Genomic DNA, 20,742 nt, shown 5'->3' with positions numbered 1-20,742 from the left:
GAAAGGAATTTTCACCTATGTTTGCATATGTGTTTAGGTAGATCCCAATGAAGTTTTGCGAGATAAAATTGAGCTCAAGTGGATGGGAATTGTGTATTCCCAACCCCTGGACTATGAAAATACAACTTTTCGATATAGGAATTACCAACAAGATAAACACCTTCAAACTGTCTGTCCCTTTCCAATAGGGGCTTCCTCCTTACAGTCATCTAAGAACTCTAGCTGCAGTTGGAGGGATCTTAAGGAAAGAGAGGGATGGGAATTGTGTATTCCCAACCCCTGGACTATGAAGATACAACTTTTCGATATAGGAATTACCAACAAGATAGACACCTTGAAACTGTCTGTCCCTTTCCAATAGGGGCTTCCTCCTTACAGTCATCTAAGAACTCTAGCTGCAGTTGGAGGGATCTTAAGGAAAGAGAGGGATCCAAAATGTAACACCCCTCCCTTGTGTGTCAAACTTTGCAAACCTAAGCTGAGAAAAGCTAGGTATGATGTGTAATATAAAAAGTAAATACATTATTAATAAATTAATCACTTGGAAAAGTGAGACACCAAGAGATGAGATTCTTGCCAAATCACATTGGTGAATGGGAAAAGATAATTCTTTCATGGTAAAGCTTCTCGATTTAATTCTAGATAAGTTGGATGGATTGGAGATAAATATCCATTGAGAAAAACATAAAAGTTGTGCGGGAGAGAAAGGCAATCTTCTATGAGGAAAATCCTCATGGGAGAGAAAGGTGAGCTTTTATGAGATAAGCCTACGCAAATGGATAAAAAGATCCATAAAAGCGAGACACCGCTAATGGAAACCATATCATGAAAGAAGGTATTAAATACCCATTGCATAGATCAATTGGAGGCGGTTGATCCATGGCAAGAACCTCGACTCGTTGGTGAACTGAAGAGTCATTTCTAGGTTGGGTAACGGTGCTCTGTTTTCCAAGTGTCGTTCTCTCTTTTGATCTAGTTTGACTCACTTGCGTGGATTGTTCTGTATGTTGGTTTCTTACCCTCTATGTTATAAATTCCTTAGCATATGAGAGAATTTGCTTGAGTTTTAAATGCACTGCATGTGGCGTTAATGAGATGATTTTATGGATGCACATAAATGAAATTCTAATTACAGTCACAGTATGTGGATCTTATGTAGAATTGGTGTTAACCTGTCTTTTGTTAAGATAGTGAATAGTCGTGCTTGAGCCGCTATGCAAATTTGTTAACTTTGGTTAAGGCTCGACTGTATAAACTATGGTACAAGTTATTTGTGCTATGCATCCAATGCTGCGCTTCTGATTAATTGTGCATAATCCCTAAGATACACATGTTAACGTGTCATGCAATTGTGGCAGACGGATTATTGATTATGTATGATAAATGATTTTGTTTTGAAACAGTAGAGCCTATGGTTCGGGTTATCTAATATATGCATTATGCATTATAGGATGAATTGCATCCATTGAGGCGTTCTAATTATTTATTCGTATTGCATAAGATATATGTCGGTGGTACTTTCGGCCATGACAATAGGAATATGAACATGCTATATGGCAAAACTAGTTATTGTAAATGGATGACCTGATCTCCATAAATGTTGGATTGAATCCTCAAAGGAGGGATACTCGAATGCGGGATATTGAATAATATTGATTGATTCCTCCTCTGTGATGTGATGTAGGCATGGGTAGAAGTGCTTGTGTTAGCTTTGTTATGAGGTAGTTGTATATGAATGCGTGTGACAACCATTACATCTAAATTTATTACAAGCTAAAATTAGTAAAGGAAACCAATATGTTGCCTTTAATACTGTGGCTAGGAGGTGTCTACTGAAAGAGGACCCAAAGTTGATCATAATTCATGGAACAAGGTACCAATCAACCTTAAGCACAATGCAAGAATAGGATGAAAACCTTAAGCATGACCACCAACTCATCGAATGGCCTTGAGGCTGCAATATGCAAGAAGAGGATGAAAAACATTGACTTTGAAAGCTTTTACAACCAGAGAACCTTAAAACCCCAACTCCCTCCTTAGGACAAGTGTATTTGAGTTTACCAAGAGTTGGCTTCCAACACACCCAACGCTCAATGCCAAACATGACATGGTACACTAAAACACAAAGACCATAAAACCTTTCAACATATCGACAAAGTACACATTCTTCCTTGAAATACACATTCTAAGGAAACCCACAAATGACTTCTCCTCATTTTGAGGATGGTACCTAAGTTAAATTGGATTGCATAGGGATTTCTTAACACAGGGTTCAAAATTATTACAACAATATACTCATTAATCACTAAATATGTCATTTGTTGGAATTGCAGTTAGGTGGGGAGGATAACACTCCTATCCATTTTTAAAGCTAAACCCAATTAATAAGTTCTCCATGTGCCACAATAAATGCAATTTTTATGACTATAGTGACACATCCCTCGAGATTTCCTTCCACACCAACACTTTTATCCATGAACTAAAGAGTGACTATTTCATTATTATATTATACATACATGTTAATATAAGCATTAAAATTTGTATTCCTTTGTAAAAAATGCTAGTCCAAGAGATACATTTGATCACCTTGTCTTGTATCCAATATCCAATGTTGACCCCTATATCCTTAGATCTAGAGTGAAGGTTTCATTTCTAATGTTGTGTTTGAGCTTAAATTCTAATTAAATATTTGGGTTAGCCAAGGTCATTACTTAACTTAATGGCTTTGCAATATACAATGTATCATATTTTTTTTAAGTTCAATTGGTGAGATATGTCTGGGGGATTGAACTTTCGATCACTTGGATACACAAGGGCTTGCCAACATGCTTTTTTCCAATTGTGCTACTACCCTCAGAAAATATACAATGTATCATATTAACATCCACTTAAACCAAATTGACTTTTGGGACACATGTCTCTTTGATGATGAAGGGAATCCAATTATGTGATGTCAAACACATTCCCTCACAAACACTCACAAAGACCCTACACTTTTTAGGGTTCGAACCTAGGTTGTCTGTTATGAAACCAACTCACAAAAAGATAGAAAAGATAGATCAACAACTTAGAAATCAGCCTCTTCGAGGGGGCAACCTCCTTTACATTACACAAAAGAACAATTATTGGATGATACAAATGACAAAGCCTCATTTCTATATATAGGAGTCTAAGGGGTCACGATATAATCAAAGTCAACATAACAATAATAATATAAGGGCACAAAAATAACAATAGTGGGCTTCTATGGGGCACAATAATAACAATATGGGGACAATAAGGGCACAACAATAACAGTAAGGGCCACAATGACACTAGTAATGGGGGAATCACTAGTGTTATAGGGACCTAACATTGTCTATATGGAAACACTGTATAATTTTGAATTTATTTATTGTAGATTTGTACATAGATGGATATTCCTTTCTTTGCATTTATCTTTTAGACTTCTTGCTTTCACCAATTGATTTAGAGCTTATGGAGTCTCAAGTAGCACCAATCCCCTTGCTTCTATTGGATTGAATAACATGATTTCTCTTTTGAAATCCATAATATCTCATTCACATGCTTCCTATTTCTCCCATAAGACTTTAGCACAGACTCCATGATCATGTTTGTGTCCCTCTTAATAACGCACTCCTTGGAAGGGGCCATAAAATCTTTTATTAGGACTAAACTTGGATGTCTCTTCTTTCTTGCCCTTTGATTCTTCATTCAATCATACCACCCATCAACTTGTTATTTTTCCATTTTTCTTATAATGACCTTTGTTGTTGGGAAGGTGCCTTTCAAGTATTTTGTCTTTGCATATAGATACACATAAAGTATCATTATTTTAATCTAATGGACGTGGTTGTTAAAATCACCAATATTTAATTAAATATGCATTGTTATACCTTTGCTCAAGTCAACTTCAATTCAAATTCTAACACATGTGTGTATACCCTTCCTTGCTTAGTTTGTATATTGTTGTAAGTCCCCAATATATTTATGTTGGCTTTTGAAAGATCATCTCATCCCAAAATAAGTAGGGGGGATTCAATATTCAAATCTAGAGTGGGGTTGAAGAAATGGATATTGAAGATGGATTCAATTATAGAAACTATCTTTTGAAAAAAGGTTAGTTTTGCCCCAAAAAGAAAGTCCCTCCTTTGAGACCTTGCCACAACTTCCATAGTTGTGAAATTTTACAATAATAGAACCTCTAGAGTAGAGGTTTACCATATACTTAGAACTTAGGTTGGAATTGATTTGATTCTTCAACTCTTTAGATGATGACTAGAGATCATTAAATACATAGTTTGAAGCGTTTGCTTGTAGTTATTAATGAACTTGTTAACCATCCATAGATGAATACTTCCCTTGCACATGTGCTTGATTTTGTCAATAATGAAAGAATCCTACTATGTTTTTGGTATATTCGACAAGACTACATCTTTAAAATAAAGAAGATTCAATTCTTAATGCTTTGCAATCCTGTAAGAGGGAGGGACAATCGAAGTCACGCAGGAGGAGGTATTCCCTTTGTTTAGCAAAACTCTACAGAGTTAAAGCACTAAATGCAAGATTAACCCCTTGTTTATGTGATAATTAGGGAATATATATCTATTCTCTCAAAGATTAGTCTTCTATATTCAAAAAGAATTTCTCATTTATTCTAAATAACACTTAACACTGTTTATAGAATAATTTCTCACCATTACAATCACAATAATCATTTTTCAAGGCAAAAACTACATCAAAACTTTTTGAATATGCAAGTAGATAATCTCCACAAATGAAGATGAAAACATATTTTGAGCATGTTTAAAGTGGATTAAACTATAATAATAAAAGACACAACAAAAATCTTGATACAATAATAGCTCAAATAATTATCTTTAACAAAAATCTATTAAAAATTACTATAAAATTATAAAATGAAATTAACATTAATAAATAATCAATTAATTTATATAAAATCCCAATTTAATAATGAATAATTACTTAATTCTTTAAGTTCCACTTCAAAGAAAGCATTGACACATCAGCTAGAGAAGGGTGCATTATTGTTTTTGGAGTAAGAGAAGGGTGCATTATTGTTTTGGAGTTCTATGTCCGTCGCATCAATATTTTATTTGATGTGCCCAATTATTTTTCCAAAGTAAAACTATTATTCAACTTAAATAATAGAATGTATAATATTTCAAATTCTATAAAATGTATAATATTTCAAATTCTTTCAAAATCCGTTTTACTAAAACACAAATATATGGCCATCGATGAGATGATCGGACGGTAGATATTCTATCCCGCCTTTAAATTCAAATCCTCTTGGTAGTTTGGCGCCATTGCGCGTATCCCTCTCAACGAGCTCAGTAGCTCGCATATGAACAATCATGGTTTGCAATCGCATAAACATTGCCCCAGAATCGATCCACGAGCCACCAGATCTCTCTCTGCACGACTTCCAACAGTTCATCTGCGTTTCTTCGTGGTCAAAACGATTTCTTTGTTTCTTGATACAGTTCATCTGCGTTTCTTTGTTTTCTTTAGCACCGGCTGAAGGGGAGAACTTTTGCCACATTCCGGGGTCATCTCTGTTCATTATAGAAGGAGGTCTTGTAACCTGCTCCAAACTGCCAGTTTCTCTCTTTGAAAGTTTGTATTGAAAACCAGTGCTGGGTCGAAGGTTTACTCATATGAAGGATGCAGAAAATGAGAGTCCTTTAGTGAGTCCATGAAAAAGGCTTGGCGAAGATTTGGGGCAAAATGATACCTGCAGCAGAGCCAACAAAGTTCCAAAATTAGAGCCAACCTCACCAATTAAAATCTGCAAACAACCTGGAATCCTATCTTTAGGACGAGATTGTTTGAAGCACCCCGAAAACTCAAGTATGTTATTACTATGCTACCTTTCTATAGACTGGAATTATTTCTTTTATTGTTGCAATATCTGTGATATAGTCCTGGTTCAAGCAATTGAAAGATAGACTTGATTTTTCTTCTAGTTGATTATGAGACTCTGTACTCAAGGTCATAAGAAAAAAAAATCCAAAACTTTTTAGCTAGTGAAGTATAAGTTCCTGAAAGTTAAATAGTAACTATCTCTATCCAATTACCCACTGTGTAGGCAGGCATATCATTGATTTTAGCAAGCCTTAGCATTTTCCTGTCTACCTGGATAAGGAAGCAAAATACAAACGAATAACTATCTTATCCCTGGTTGAACAGGACAGGTAAAAACCATTGTTTCCTTAAATTAGTTTCATCTTTTACCGCTATAATAAGTTATTGTGTCAGGTTTCTGAACTCTTCCCTGACACACATGAAAGTCACATGCAGTTTCAACAATGGTATTGATAAATTATAACAAATTCTTGTACAAGAACATTCTTATAGTCGTTGCCTCTCAATGCCAAGCAGATGTTGCAATGAGAATTTTGTCCAACCATCCAAAATAGTAAATACATAGCTCCTCCTTCTTCCTTAGTCTTATAGCTATTGCAATATGATTAACAGAGCAAAGATTTAACCGTGTCCTTAACATTAGCACTGAGATGATATACACTAAATCCTGCCCTAGTCACTCTAGCTCTCCATTTTCCTGTAACTTCATACCTCTCAATCCTTTCTTCTCCCTCACAAGCAATTATGTTCACTGTGTCTCAGGCAAGGCATTGTTTTTCAACATTCATACGATTTCTGCTATCCCTTTTAAGTGTAGCATCTAGCGACTCAAACACTGATGAGTAATAGTTTAATGCTTCCATGGACTGGGGGATGAAAGGTGTATTATTAGTGTTAACCTCTTGTTTTATGATCAGAAAGTAGAATGTCATGCTTGGAGGCCTTTTTAACATATTGTTATTCGGTAACCATAAACTGCTATTCACAAAAACCAGGTATCATAATTTCTTTAATTTCAACTTGTTTCTCTTATTGGGGACAATGAAATGTACTGTCTTGCAATCTCTCTCACATGCAAATGAGCTAGCAGGTTTTCTTGAAATACAATTAAGAAACTGCTGCAAAATTAGCAAATTAACTCCATAAGATTCCCCCACAAGACAATGCTATTGCTTGCCCCTTGTCATAGTTAGTTGCTTGGAGTCCACAAAATACTCCCACCTCCTTTAAGAATTCAATTCATCTCCAATCATTCGCTGTTTCTGTGGGGAAGGGTGCATTCTTCTTGTTACCTCTCAAATTGTATGTAATGATAAGAGCCCTAATCCACAATGTACAACTTCAGGGAACTGTTAGGATGGTCACCACCTTCACCTCAACAACCTATCCTCTTCACTTTAGGCTGGCTCTCCTTTGGCTCAAGTGGATATACCTAATACTATTAATAAGACAAAGAAATGAGGCACAAGGTGAAGTTGAGAGAAGCCTTAGTAAAATAGAGTTTTGGAGTTTTATATTAACTCATGGTTTTATAAAGTTTTTTTTGAGAAATAAGAAAAGATATGTATTAAAAGGTTTGCACAAACTGTACAAATGTGGATAGAGAGGTATGTTTTAATGGTGATGGATTTTCCCAAACTTACATATGCAATTTTAGAATTGTGCAAGTGCAGAAAACTGTGAAGTATGTCTCACGCTTGCCAGTGTGCTACCCTGTTCACGTGGACTCAATGAGTTCATGTTCTGCCCTTTTGGTCTATGTAAACCCTTTGTGTTGGCTCACTTGAGAGGCACATAGTGTTAATGATGCTTGTTTTGAACACCCTACTTTTAACTACTTCTGTATGCCTTTAGCTTGCCAAAATGGGCTCAATGGAATTTTGGCAGATTAAATGGATTTAGAAAAGACAATGTAATATTGATTTTCTTTTGTTTTGCATTTATTCTTATGCTTATCAATGTAACACTTCTAAAAATTCTTATGTACAATTTTGAAAATTTTGATGTAAAAATTCTCAGTATACATTAGCAAAATCCAGTGTCCTCTCCTCTTGTCCCTGTTCATATTCTTATCAATATTCTTATCAATATAAAAATCCACTACCTTTAGTTCTATGCTCTTTGTAGATATTGCTGTTGGAGGCCTGTTGACTGCTACTTCTGCTGACCTTTGGCCTTTTGATTATTCTTCCCCAAGGATTCTCCCAAGTATCAGGCCTCCAACAAAAATATCTACAAAAAGCATAGAAGGAGAGATAGTGGCTTTTTGCCAACTAGAAAACTAGCTCCCCTACTTGCCTTTGTTGATCTGATTCCCAATAATGTTCTTGGCATGTGGGGAAATAAGGGTCTTGACCTCTTCAATTTAGCCCCAACACTCCAACTACAGGAGCTACACCACCTAGTCATAAATAAATGATACAGGATTAGGTAGTAGGAGAATGGTAGTCATAAAGAAATGATACACCATTGGGTAAGGGGAGAATGTTCTGGGCTCTTTTTTCTCAAGAAAAGTGGTATTTTAAAAATTATGTTTTTTTTACTCAAAGTTATGGAAATTTTGGTTATATTTTGAAAAAAGTTGTAGTTATTTTTGTAAATCCAAGTAAAAAATTTTAAATTTAAGATTTCTTTTTTTTTTATAGTGTTAAATCTATTTAGACCACCAAAAACATAATTCAAACACTGCATTTACAAGAATTTTTGAAATTTGTTTGCCCTGATTCAAATCACTTTTGGCCATCCTCCCAATTCCTCTGACTCCATCAGATAAATACCTCAGGCCAACTCAAGAAAAATGATCACTGGGATTAGAGACTCCCCTTATACAATGTCCATTTGATCCTGTATATAATGCCATTCTATCCATATGAAAAATTGTCATTATGATTAACCACCGAATAATTTACATTACCACTAGTCATAATGATTAACGACGGAACAATGTACATTACCACTCTTAAGATTGTTGGAGGATCAAATTTGATCCAATTTATGACACTAGAATTTATGGTTGTCAATATAAATTCTGTATATTTAGTTGAAGAATTTAGTTATTTTTTAGTTAGATGATTAATGCAGTCTACAATTAAGAAAGTTCCCCGGTGAGTAATGCAATCTACAAAGAAAGATCCCCAGTAAGAAAGATCCCCGGTGAGTAATGCAGTCTACAGTTAAGAGGGACATAGTGTCATTCATCATGGCTTTGAACACCCTGCTTTCACCGACTTGGTGTTTCCAATGTGTTTACCTCTGTATGGCGAGCTCCCTGAAACCATTTAGCTTGCCAAAATGGGCTCAACGGAATTCTGGGAGATTAAATGGGTCTAGAAAAGGCATTCTAGTATTGATTTTCTATTATTTTACCTTTATTCTTATCAATAAATGTAAAAATTGTATTCTTATTCTTATCAATCAATGTAAAATTTCTTTAAATTTTGATGTAAAAATTTTAAAAATTCTCAAAAGGGAAAAATCCAGTACCCCTTGTCTTGTGGTTATTAGTATACATTGGCAAAAATCCACTATCTCTCCTATGCTTTTTGTAGATATTTTTGTTGGAGGCCTGATACCTGGGAGAATCCTTGGGGAAGAATAATCAAAAGGCCAAAGGTCAGCAGAAGTAGCAGTCAACAGGCCTCCAACAGCAATATCTACAAAGAGCATAGAACTAAAGGTAGTGGATTTTTATATTGATAAGAATATTGATAAGAATATGAACAGGGACAAGAGGAGAGGACACTAGATTTTGCTAATGTATACTGAGAATTTTTACATCAAAATTTTCAAAATTGTACATAAGAATTTTTAGAAGTGTTACATTGATAAGCATAAGAATAAATGCAAAACAAAAGAAAATCAATATTACATTGTCTTTTCTAAATCCATTTAATCTGCCAAAATTCCATTGAGCCCATTTTGGCAAGCTAAAGGCATACAGAAGTAGTTAAAAGCAGGGTGTTCAAAACAAGCATCATTAACACTATGTGCCTCTCAAGTGAGCCAACACAAAGGGTTTACATAGACCAAAAGGGCAGAACATGAACTCATTGAGTCCACGTGAACAAGGTAGCACACTGGCAAGCCTGAGACATACTTCACAGTTTTCTGCACTTGCACAATTCTAAAATTGCATATGTAAGTTTGGGAAAATCCATCACCATTAAAACATACCTCTCTATCCACATTTGTACAGTTTGTGCAAACCTTTTAATACATATCTTTTCTTATTTCTCAAAAAAAACTTTATAAAACCATGAGTTAATATACAAGGTGAAGTTGAGAGAAGCCTTAGTAAAATAGTAAAACTGCTGCTAGTTATTACCTTGCTCAATCTACCACATACATCTTTTTTATTGTCATTTTCTATCATGGTGTATACATTTTTTTCAACAATTTTGAAGTGTGCCCTGCCTTCAATGCAATGTTGGTTCCAGGAAGGAATATAATCACTATCGAACTACCATGACTGCCATTTAATGATATCAGGCCTGTTTCTTCAAAATCTAGCAAGCTCTCACAAGGCAAAGGCCAGACATTAATAGAACAATGAGGTGCATTTCCATTGTCACCTCAGCAATCCTCCTTCTGCTTTTTAGTGGAATTATACCACACAGGAGGCTTCCCAATTTTAACCTAAATGATATTCTAAGTTATATGGATCAAGGTGATATATCAGATGAATCAAAGCTAAGTAAAGGTACTTTCAATGGACAAGGGCACAATTGTCTATGTGTAGGAGCAGTGTACCATATACAAAGCCCTAGAGAGGTACTTGTGACCTAGGGTTACATCGTGTAGATCAACAAAGGGATGCCTAGGTATACAAATACCAAGAAAAGGTTTGCAAATAAGAAAAGGCAAACCTTCGATTTAAGACCCAAGTTGAAGCCTTAGCCAAAGTTAGGATTTAGCTAGGGCACAAATTGCCTAGGGTAGACTGTTGGGGAAAATTCAAGCATGAAGAGAGCTAGATTTTGAGTGCCAAGGATCAATCAAGTTTAACTCAAGCTACTAAAGCCTCAATGTCTATCCAATAGGAGACCCTTGTTGAATTTGACCCTATGCCCTAGCCCTAGCGGCCTGCTTTAAAGGACTTCAAAAAATAGAAGAGGAGATAAGATGAAAGTTTTTATGATTTTTGATCACCAAAAGGATTCCTAGTGCCTTTTCCTACCTGGGTGATGTAGTCTATAGGGCTAAATTTAAGATAAATTAAATTTATTCTTGGAGTAAGAGGGAAAACCCTAGTTTTCACTTGATAAACCCTAGCTATCTTTTTAATGGGGGGGAAATTAAATAGATGAAAGCTCTCTAGGAGGTCCTTTATGGTATTCAAGGTTTAGCATGCAATAATCAAGCAAGATTTCCATATAAGATATGCATGTAGAGATGGAATAAGAAAAACCCTAGCATAATTTTATCACATGAAAAACAATAAAAATCTGCAATTACACTTAAATTCTTCCAAGAAATAGCCTTCTTTCAATCCCAAAAAGACACCTCCAAGACACAAATCATTAGCCAATAGCAATGGGTCCAAAAAGATCACATCTCCACAAGTAGCGAGTTGCATCTAGGCTAAGTAGAGCTTTATAAAAGAGGTTGAAATCCACAAGTGATGATGATAAACAAGGGAGTGATCCTCTATTTATATGAGGTCAATCACTTCCATTAGTTTTCCTAAAAGCCTTATAAGAAACTTAATTATGAGTGGGCTTGAAGTAAATGGGCTACCAAGCCAACTCAATAGTTCAATACAAAAAAATAAGCCACTAATGCTCGCATGCATGGGTTGAAACTCTTCCCAAGCATGATGTTATGCCCTTTTAGGGGTAATAAAGCTCCAAAAATACAAAACAAGGGCTAGATGCATCTCCAACCATCATAATCAATCATGAATTGAGGTTGAGTCATCAAATCAAGCCTTAAAACATCTCCCTTTATTTTCCTCCCTTCCTATGGATTATAATTGATAATCTAATATTTTTTAACTTCATTTGATTCTCTGAAGTTGATTCCCTTCCTCCATTTTCATTAAAATCATCATGTTATAAGGCAAAAGGGCATACCTTTATATGAAATTTTGCCAGCAAAGAGTCCAAAATTAAATTTTGGACAATAAAATTTTCATGCAACTAAGCAACATTGCTTTTTAACAATACTCTTGGTTCAACATTTTTTGACAATGGTCTTGGTTCAGTACTTTCTTACGAGCAGAGCCCTCTCCATTCCTTCAAGCAAGAGTGGTCTCCTTGGAAAAACAATAAATCTGACCATTTCAATTTTTTCATAATGTAATACCTTGTACCGGATATCTTTGGTTTATGCCTTCTAAAATCTTGGATACCTCATCAATTTTTCCCTTAGAGAAACATTGTTTTACAAAGTCAAAAAGTTAGTTTCACCTCTTCTAATTATTTTGCCTTCTAATTGTAATGATTTTTCCACTTCACTGGTCTAAAATAGAGCAGACATTACTTCTGTGTATACTTTAACATGTACAGAGGATTTACAATCTATCACTTCTTCAAGAACTTTTTATGCCTCAATTTTTTTTCCTACCTTCCCAAGATGATGCATGCCATAGATAAAACTTGCATGACTTGGAACAACACGTTCCCTAAGCATTTTGTTCAGTATCTGGGCAGCGGCTTGAACTTTCTTTGATTTGCAGCAAGCTTTGATGAGTGAATAGTACAGAGCATCCTCCTACAACATGGCATAGAGCAAAATATGCTTAACAGAAGTAGTCATTCACATCAATAGCAGGAAAACCATCCTGATGTGTTTCCAACAAAACATTATCTTGTGATACCCTACACACCACCATATTGGGTAAAAATGTAAAACTAGCATGTGTACCCCCAATGCCAACATTTTTTTCAAGAAGTTCCAAACCATAGCAGACAAGACTCTAGATACTAAAATGACAAGAAAAGTTTACAAAACTTTGAGAATTTTCAAGCCTGTTTCAGACTCTCAGATATCTAGTGGGCTATGCCTATCCATGAATGCACGTGAGAGACCAATAATATACAAGAAGGCAATGAAACAATCACAAAAGCACCTACACTCAAAATTCCATTCTGGAAAGAAGGAAAAGACTCACTAAGGATACCAAGGGGTGCAAAATTCTAGATGTGAGGAATAGCAGTTACTGAGGAATACGGTTCATCTATTCTTACTGTTACAGATAATGCATTTACCAGATTGACTCAAGGTCTATTTCCTAGTGTCATGGAACACTGTGTTTTGATGATGGCTTTTGGTCTTGTTCCCATGGAACTATAGTTGCATCTGGCTTAATCAATATGAAAGGGCTGCCCTGTGCGCGATTAGGAAGAAGTTTCCTTTCTTTCTCCTCTGGGTTATGTTTCAAAATTATAACCATCAGCTATCGGCATGTTGAAGGGATCACACACCTTTCAAGCAGAGCCCATTTTTCTGCAAGATTGTCCATAGGCATTGTTGCAGGTAACACCCCTTCATATAGAAACCAGTTTTCCACAGAAGAATGGTGGTTGTTCAGTGACTCAGGGCCTCTCTGTGCAGTCACAAGTAGTATCAGCATTATAACATATCCTTTCAGAATTCAAGTATATCTTCTCACTGGAAAGCAAAACAACCTCACTTCAGAAACAACAAGCAGTGTAGATTAGGGTGAAATTTGTGATCTATGATCTTCCTAATATATGTCATTCCCTTTCTAATCTTGATGACATTTTACAGGTCTGTATGAGCAGAAAGAATTCTCTCAGTGCTTAATCATTTTGAATTTTTATGGCTTCTCATGTTGGTCCCCATGTGAGTATCAGTTAATACTGCTGTCAAATTGTATAAAACAGATAGACAGGAGGACTGAACACAGAAGGTCTACATAAACCAGTTTTGCAGTGCTTCCTTTTGCTATTCATAAACAACTTGCACTGTGGGAATGTACTACCTACAAGGTTGCATTGTTTGTTTCATGAAAGGCTGGCCGCTAAATGGCATTGGGAGCCCAGTTGTTTACTTTCCAAGTTAGTCATTCCTATCAGATTTACTTTGGCTAAATATCGTAAGTTAACACCCCATCTTTTGTGTCATATGAAGTTGAAGTTGAATATTTAGAGTAACAATATTCTCCAAGCTTGTTTCTTTTGTTCAGCAAAATAGATTTCTAAGTTTATTGTTCTTTGTGTCACTGGCCCATAGTAAGGTTGCTTATTTAAATAATTTATTCAAATTATCATTTCTGTTATTAAACAAAAAATATTGTATAGCCCAGAATTGGGCCCACTGGAGTTCATTCCCCTGTTAGGTCAACATAAAACCTTTGTTGCATAGATCAATGGGCCATGCAACATTGGGCATATCATTTTTTAAATTTCAATAAAAAAAAATTATTTGAAAATTAAATTTTTAATATAGTTTTTTTATGAAGAACCCAAAGAACCCGAAGAACCCAAAGAACCCAACCCGAAGAACCCGAAGAACCCAAGAACCCAAGCACACGAAGAACCCGAAGAACCGAAGAACCGAAGAACCCGAAGAACCCAAGAACCCAAGAACCCAAGAACCCGTTAAAGGAAAAGAACCCAATTTTTTTTTTTGAAGAACCCGGTTCTTCATGGAAGAACACGGTTCTTCTGGGTTCGTCTGGGAAGAACCCGTACCCGAATCCGGTACTTGGGTGCGGGAACCCGGGACGGGTTCGAGAACCCTACCCCCGGGTGCGGGTACCCATGCAACACAGATTTTCATGGATATAACTTAATATAACTTTCTTATGTAGAAAACATGGTTTATCTTAGGCTTAACCATGCATATAAAATACCACCTATCATCTTCATTGAAAAAAGAATGGTGTTTTTGTTCATAAATATCAGTGATTAATCATAGGAATGGCTATTATTCTCTATCAAAGAAAATCAAGGACTAAGTAATGAAGATCTTGGTCGACAACAAAACTTATGATTATTAACTTCACATTAAAATTCACTTCATCTCTGCCACCTTCAAGGAAATCTTTGTTATCCATCACCATATTAATGTTGTGACTTGGTCCTTGAAAAACATTCAGCATGTTTGATTCATGGAAACCTTCAAGTTAGACAGTATATGTCATGCTAACTTGCAAGAGATTGGTGTGAGGTACATTGAGGCGTGCAGGGCCTGCCCTGCAGTTTGCCCTCATGAAAGCATAGAAGTAGATTATAACCAGTTTCTTAGGAAACCATGAATCCTTTCTAGCCTTGACATCTCCGTGACCAACAAGATATACAACTCCTGATAATTCAGAACACTTCCATAGTTCCAAATGTACATCACAAGAAGGAAGTAGGTGGCAAAAACCATTTATCCAACCATTTTCCCCCACTTTCATCAAAACTGCAGAAAAATAAATTAGCTCAGTTGATCCAAATAGAACAGGAAATCCAATCGCAAGGAATATATTTTTTGCCCATATAAGAACCATGACAAGAGTCACTAGGCTTGTAGTCACCATAATCATCTCTACCTTTGCAATGCCATATGCATTTGATATCTCGATCGTGCTCTTAAAACAATCACATACCAAGACACACATTATCATTAGAACCCAGTTGATGACAAGAATGTAGATCTGACCCATGAACCGTCGGGATGTGTGAATTATTTTCAATCTTGGAAAGCATCCTAGGGCCATGGACATTTTAATAGATGAAATTGTTGTTGAGATCATTGCCTGGCTTGCAATCATGGCAACAACACTAGCTATCACGAAGACTGGCCAGATAAAACCATCTGGAATTGAAGCAGAGAATACGTTCTCCACCACAGAGGGATGCTTCATAAGATATGCAACTTGATCCATGTAAGCCAATAGTAGGCATGGGAATACTACACATGTGAAGGCTATCTGGATGGATCTTACTGAGAAGTGACCCAAATCAGCAAACATAGCTTCAGCTCCTATTATGCATAACATGCAACCTCCTAGGGACATCCATGCTTTGATAATGTTCCTCTTGAACAAGTAATAGATATAAACAAGATTGAATGCCCTTAAAATTGTCATGTCATGTTAAATAATATTGTAAAGTAAAAAAGAACCAATAGAGAAAAACCATATCATGAGTGCCAGAGAAAATGTCATGCTTACTTTGCTTGTACCAAACTGTTTTATGCTGAACAAGATCACCAGGAATATGATTGAGACAATGACCACTGTGTCTTCCGTAAAGCTAGATATTTCATCTTGCATGCCACTAACAACAGACATGACTGATATTGCAGGTGTAAGTATGTCATCCCCAATTACCATGGAAGTACCCATGAGAAACAAGAGTAGCAGTAGGGTCTTCAATTTTGTACTTCTCTAAAGGCTTTCTTTGATTCTTAATCATCTTTCCAGTTTCGGGGTGGGCAACTTGAGCTTGAAACTGGAATTTTTTTCATCTGATGGTTGCTGGTTGGGGAGCAGATTGACCTTCGCATATGTGCAAATCAAAGAGTACAAGGAAAATGTCCCCCCTTCACCATTGTCATTGGCTTTGAGCATAATGAACACCTATTTAGCCAAAGGGATGAGGGCTATTGTGTACATCACTAAAGCTAATGCACCCAAAACATCTTCCTCTCCTTTGGTATGAGCTTGGATGAATACACTAGTGAAAACATACAAGGAGTTGGTACCCATATCTCCATAGACCACTCCAAGTGTTTGGAATGCCAAGTCGAGCGTCCGTCCTAATGAAAGGTCCTTATCATGGCCCTTATGAACACCGGGCACGTCCATGGCCTCCACATCAAAGGAATCCACTCACTTGGTCTTCAGAATGAGTCCACGCCTCATTTTGTGTCATGTTTGATCATCGTCAACAAACCACCTTGGGGATTACCCTTCCATTTCACTGCCATCAACCGACCTGGACTTTGATGACAACAAAGACATTGAGCCCTCACTGATCCCATCCCTGTCTTTCTCATCCTAGACATTGATATGATAATGGGGTTGACAATGACAAGAATGATACACAAAAGAGAAATCAATAAAAACTTAGGAGAATCCCCACAACTGTTTATAAAAAAAGCACAAGTTTATCATCCAAAGAAGCAATTTCTGCATTCAAAGACCACAATCCTCAATCTCATAATTTTATCATCCATAGAAACAACTCCTGCATTCAAATCCCATAATCCAGAAAAAGAAAGAGCTCAATCTCTTCGACCCACATCATAACATTGCATCCCACATCCAGATTTCCATTGAAATCTTGAAAATCCTCATACCCAAATGATTTTTTGCAGTGACTTCTATGAATACATTACCATCCTTCGATCAGAGCATTTTTGTTAAAGAAGAAACATATTATATATCTTCAAGGAGAAACATATAATGGTAATGCAAAGTTCTAAAAGGTATGTGATCCTTAGGCTTATTGGAGAGTATATAAAAAATTTCACACCTTTTTATGAGATATGGGAGGAAAACATGTTAAAGATTTTTAATAAATATAAAATTTCCAAAATGATGCTAGTTACGTGTGATTCTTTTTTCATTGTTTGTGATTATGAAAAATGAAACTCAATGTTTTTTCATTAGTGCACACATATTTCATTATATAATTGCATATAGAAAAATCATTCCAGAACCGATAACAATAAAAGTGAAGAATTTATGGTCCAACGTTATATTTAAGGGAGATGTTTAAGGATGACGTTTGAATTTTGTTTTTCATTTTAAGACATTTGGAGCAAATATTAGGAAGGACTTTGAGAGAGGATTGTCCTTGATTTTCGAAAATGGAGTTGTTCCTTTCCAGCCATATGCCCCAAGTGACCATCAAAGGGAGAGCTCATAAGTTTTTTGGATGTTTTCTTTATAGCCATTTTTTTACACATATCCATAGAGTCCCCATGCCATTGATGTGAATTACTTGTTCGGTTTTTTTTAACCAAAATTTTTAACCAAACAAGAAAAATTAAAAAAATGCCTCAAGATCAAAGACTGAAACAAAGACCTATTGACATACCTTTTAAAGTATGGAAAGAACTTGTAAAATCATATGAGAAGTTGGATGCACAAAGAAAAGCCGGCAATGAGAGCATTCAGGTATTGAATTTTTCATTAAACATTATTTAGAATGTATTAATACTTATAAGTATCTTATACATGTATTTGTGTGAAAATAAATTGAATTGGTTTATGTTTAAGGACAAGGCATCCAAGGCGAGGTTAACCAAGACAAAAGTCACTCATCGTAGTGGCCAGAAAGGTTTAAAAGCACTGATAACAACCTTTGTAAGTATATTAAACATGTGATATTTTTTTAATAAATTTTGTACTAGAAGAAAGTCATTGTTATCTAATTTCTCCCTATTTACTGATTGATAGGAACTAAAATATGGAAGACCTCCAAATCATTTGGAAAAGGAGGTGCTGCAGCAAAAGAGATGGGTTGAATTTGTTGTTTGGATGGACTCTATGGTATGTAATCTTAGTTGGATTTCCAATATACTTTTAAACCATATTTTCATTTTATTTTTTAGTACTATTAGATATTATATCTTACCTCATTTTATGGTTAACATTGTATAACAAAAACACGCGTTGTGTTATGTAATTAATACTAACATGTAATATTGATTTTTTTTGTCAGAATGCTATAGTTAATGATTGCCAAGACGATGATCCAAATTATGTTCAACATATATCAGGAGATGATGAGGATGAGGATGAGGATGATGGTGGTGAAGGAGGAGATGATGATAATAGTTGCGGTGTTGGTGATGATGTGGATCAGAGTAATGAGGATAGTCAAGATGATCATGAGGATGATCTTGGTGGTGGTAGCTAGGCATGCACATGCATTGTTTTTTATGAATAAATTATTGTGTAGAATGACATTGTTATGTTTAGATGGGTGTTGTGAATTTACCCTATATCAATGAGACATTTTGATTTTGTAATCATACGATGAGTTTGATTTATGTATGTTGTTAATTTATCGTAGAATAACGATATTCATGAAATATTTTGATTTGTTAATCATATTTAAATTTTACTTGTTTTGATTAAAAATAATACTGATTTTATTACTATTATGTTGCTATTTTATACATGTTTTGAAAATTGTTAATGACACATTGTTATTTTTTTGGATGGATGTTGTCAATTTCTCTTAAATTTCTTTACAAATGATTTTGAATTGTGATATCTTCTTTAATGATATTTAGAAACTATCATATATTTCACTATGAATCTAGAAAGGGGGTCATATATGTAAAGAAAAATATACTCTATATAAGAAGTCAAATGCGGATGTAACCATGGATGCAAAATTGAAAGTAAAATTGGGTGTTAAACTAGGAATTAATACAAAATGCAAACAATTGACATACAAAGTGTTTTAAATTAGAAGTGAAAAATTGTGCAATAGTTGACACAAAGAAGGGAACAAAACATGGCATACAAAAGAATATCAAATTGGGCAAAAACAAGGACACATAAATGGGCACCAAATTAGATGCAAAAAAAGACAACAACTAGATCTAAAATAAGATGCAAAGTTGAGCGTTAAAAAGAAGCAAAAAACGTTACAAATTAATATGCCAAATGATGATGCAAATAATGGTGTAAATTTGGGATGCAAACTTGGGTGCAAAAAAGGAAAAAAAAAAGATGTAAGAAAAGACATAAAACAAGATGCAAAATGGGGCTGAAAAAAGGTGAAACCAAGGATGCCATATTGGATGTAAAAAATGATTCCTAATCACATGCAAATGTGGACACAAAATGAGGCAAAAAAAGATGCAAATTTGGATGGTGAAAACGATGTAAAACTAGACACCAAAAAAATGCAAAATTGGATGAAAAAGTTGGTGTAAATAATGGTGCAACATTGGACACAAGTAGACACAAAAAAATGGTGCAAAAAGGGGCATAAAATAGCTTAAAATTGGATGCAAAACTTGGTGCAAAAACAAATACAAAAGTAGATGTAAAAAATGGCTCTAAATTGAATGTACCGTTAGACACAAAATAAGATGCAAAGGTGGACACAACACATGACTCAACATAAGATGCAAATATAAATGCAAATTTGGATGCTCAAAATGATGTAACATTAGATGCAAGAGATGGTGTTAAAAATGATGCAAAATTGGATGAAACAAATGATGCAAAATATGGTGCAAAATGAGATGGGAAAAATGGAGACAAATCAAACGTAAATGTGGATGTAAAAAATGGTCCAAAAAAAGATGCAAAAATGGGCACAAAAATGGATGCAAAATTTGGTGCTAAATCAAATTCAACACATGGTGCAAAGATAGGCACCAAAGCTGGTGCAAAAATAGAAGCAAAAACTAGTGTAAGACTAGATACAAAACCTGGCGTAAGACTAGATGCAAAAACTGACACAAAATGGATGCATAAAAAGACGTTAAATTGGATTCAAAATACAGTGTAAACTTGATGCAAATGATGGTGCAAAAATGGAAGCAAAGAATGACACAAAATAGGAAGCAAAAGAGAATGAAAAATAGATGCAAAAAATGACACAAAACTAGAAGCAAAACCTGTCATAAAATAAGATGCAAATCTTGGTTCAAAATTTGACGCAAAAAATGATGCATAGTTTGGTGTAAAAAATGATGCAAAATCTAGCGTGAAAAAGGATGCAAAATCAGGTGCAAAAAAGGACGCTTTAAAAATTGTACAATAGAGCCAGATTTAGCGCCAGGTTGCTCATCACAATTACAAAAAAAATGCACTAAAATCTGGTGCTAAATCTGGCGCAAATCGCTGGTTTTGTTGTAGTGATTGTTTCAGCTTTATTTTTTTGGAAAACCAAACATTCTGCCACAAACTTTTGAATATTTGAT

General features: G+C 35.3%; 1 long non-coding RNA gene across 1 annotated transcript; it reads left to right on the top strand.

Annotated features, from left to right (window-relative positions):
* The first annotated feature begins 5,387 nt into the window (after nucleotides 1-5,387).
* On the top strand, nucleotides 5,388-18,885 carry LOC149208526 (uncharacterized). The gene is made up of 4 exons (XR_016252133.1): nucleotides 5,388-5,874; nucleotides 18,071-18,157; nucleotides 18,251-18,343; nucleotides 18,516-18,885. It is a non-coding gene; the product is annotated as an uncharacterized LOC149208526 (long non-coding RNA).
* The last annotated feature ends 1,857 nt before the right edge of the window (nucleotides 18,886-20,742 follow it).

Source organism: Pinus tabuliformis, chromosome 1_2 (assembly GCF_031772625.1).
Source record: "Pinus tabuliformis cultivar Carrire ecotype Pingquan chromosome 1_2, CPIR1, whole genome shotgun sequence".
NCBI lineage: Eukaryota > Viridiplantae > Streptophyta > Pinopsida > Pinales > Pinaceae > Pinus > Pinus tabuliformis.
The sequence above is the reverse complement of the archived record's forward strand: the minus strand, read 5'-3'. Positions and strand labels throughout refer to the sequence as shown.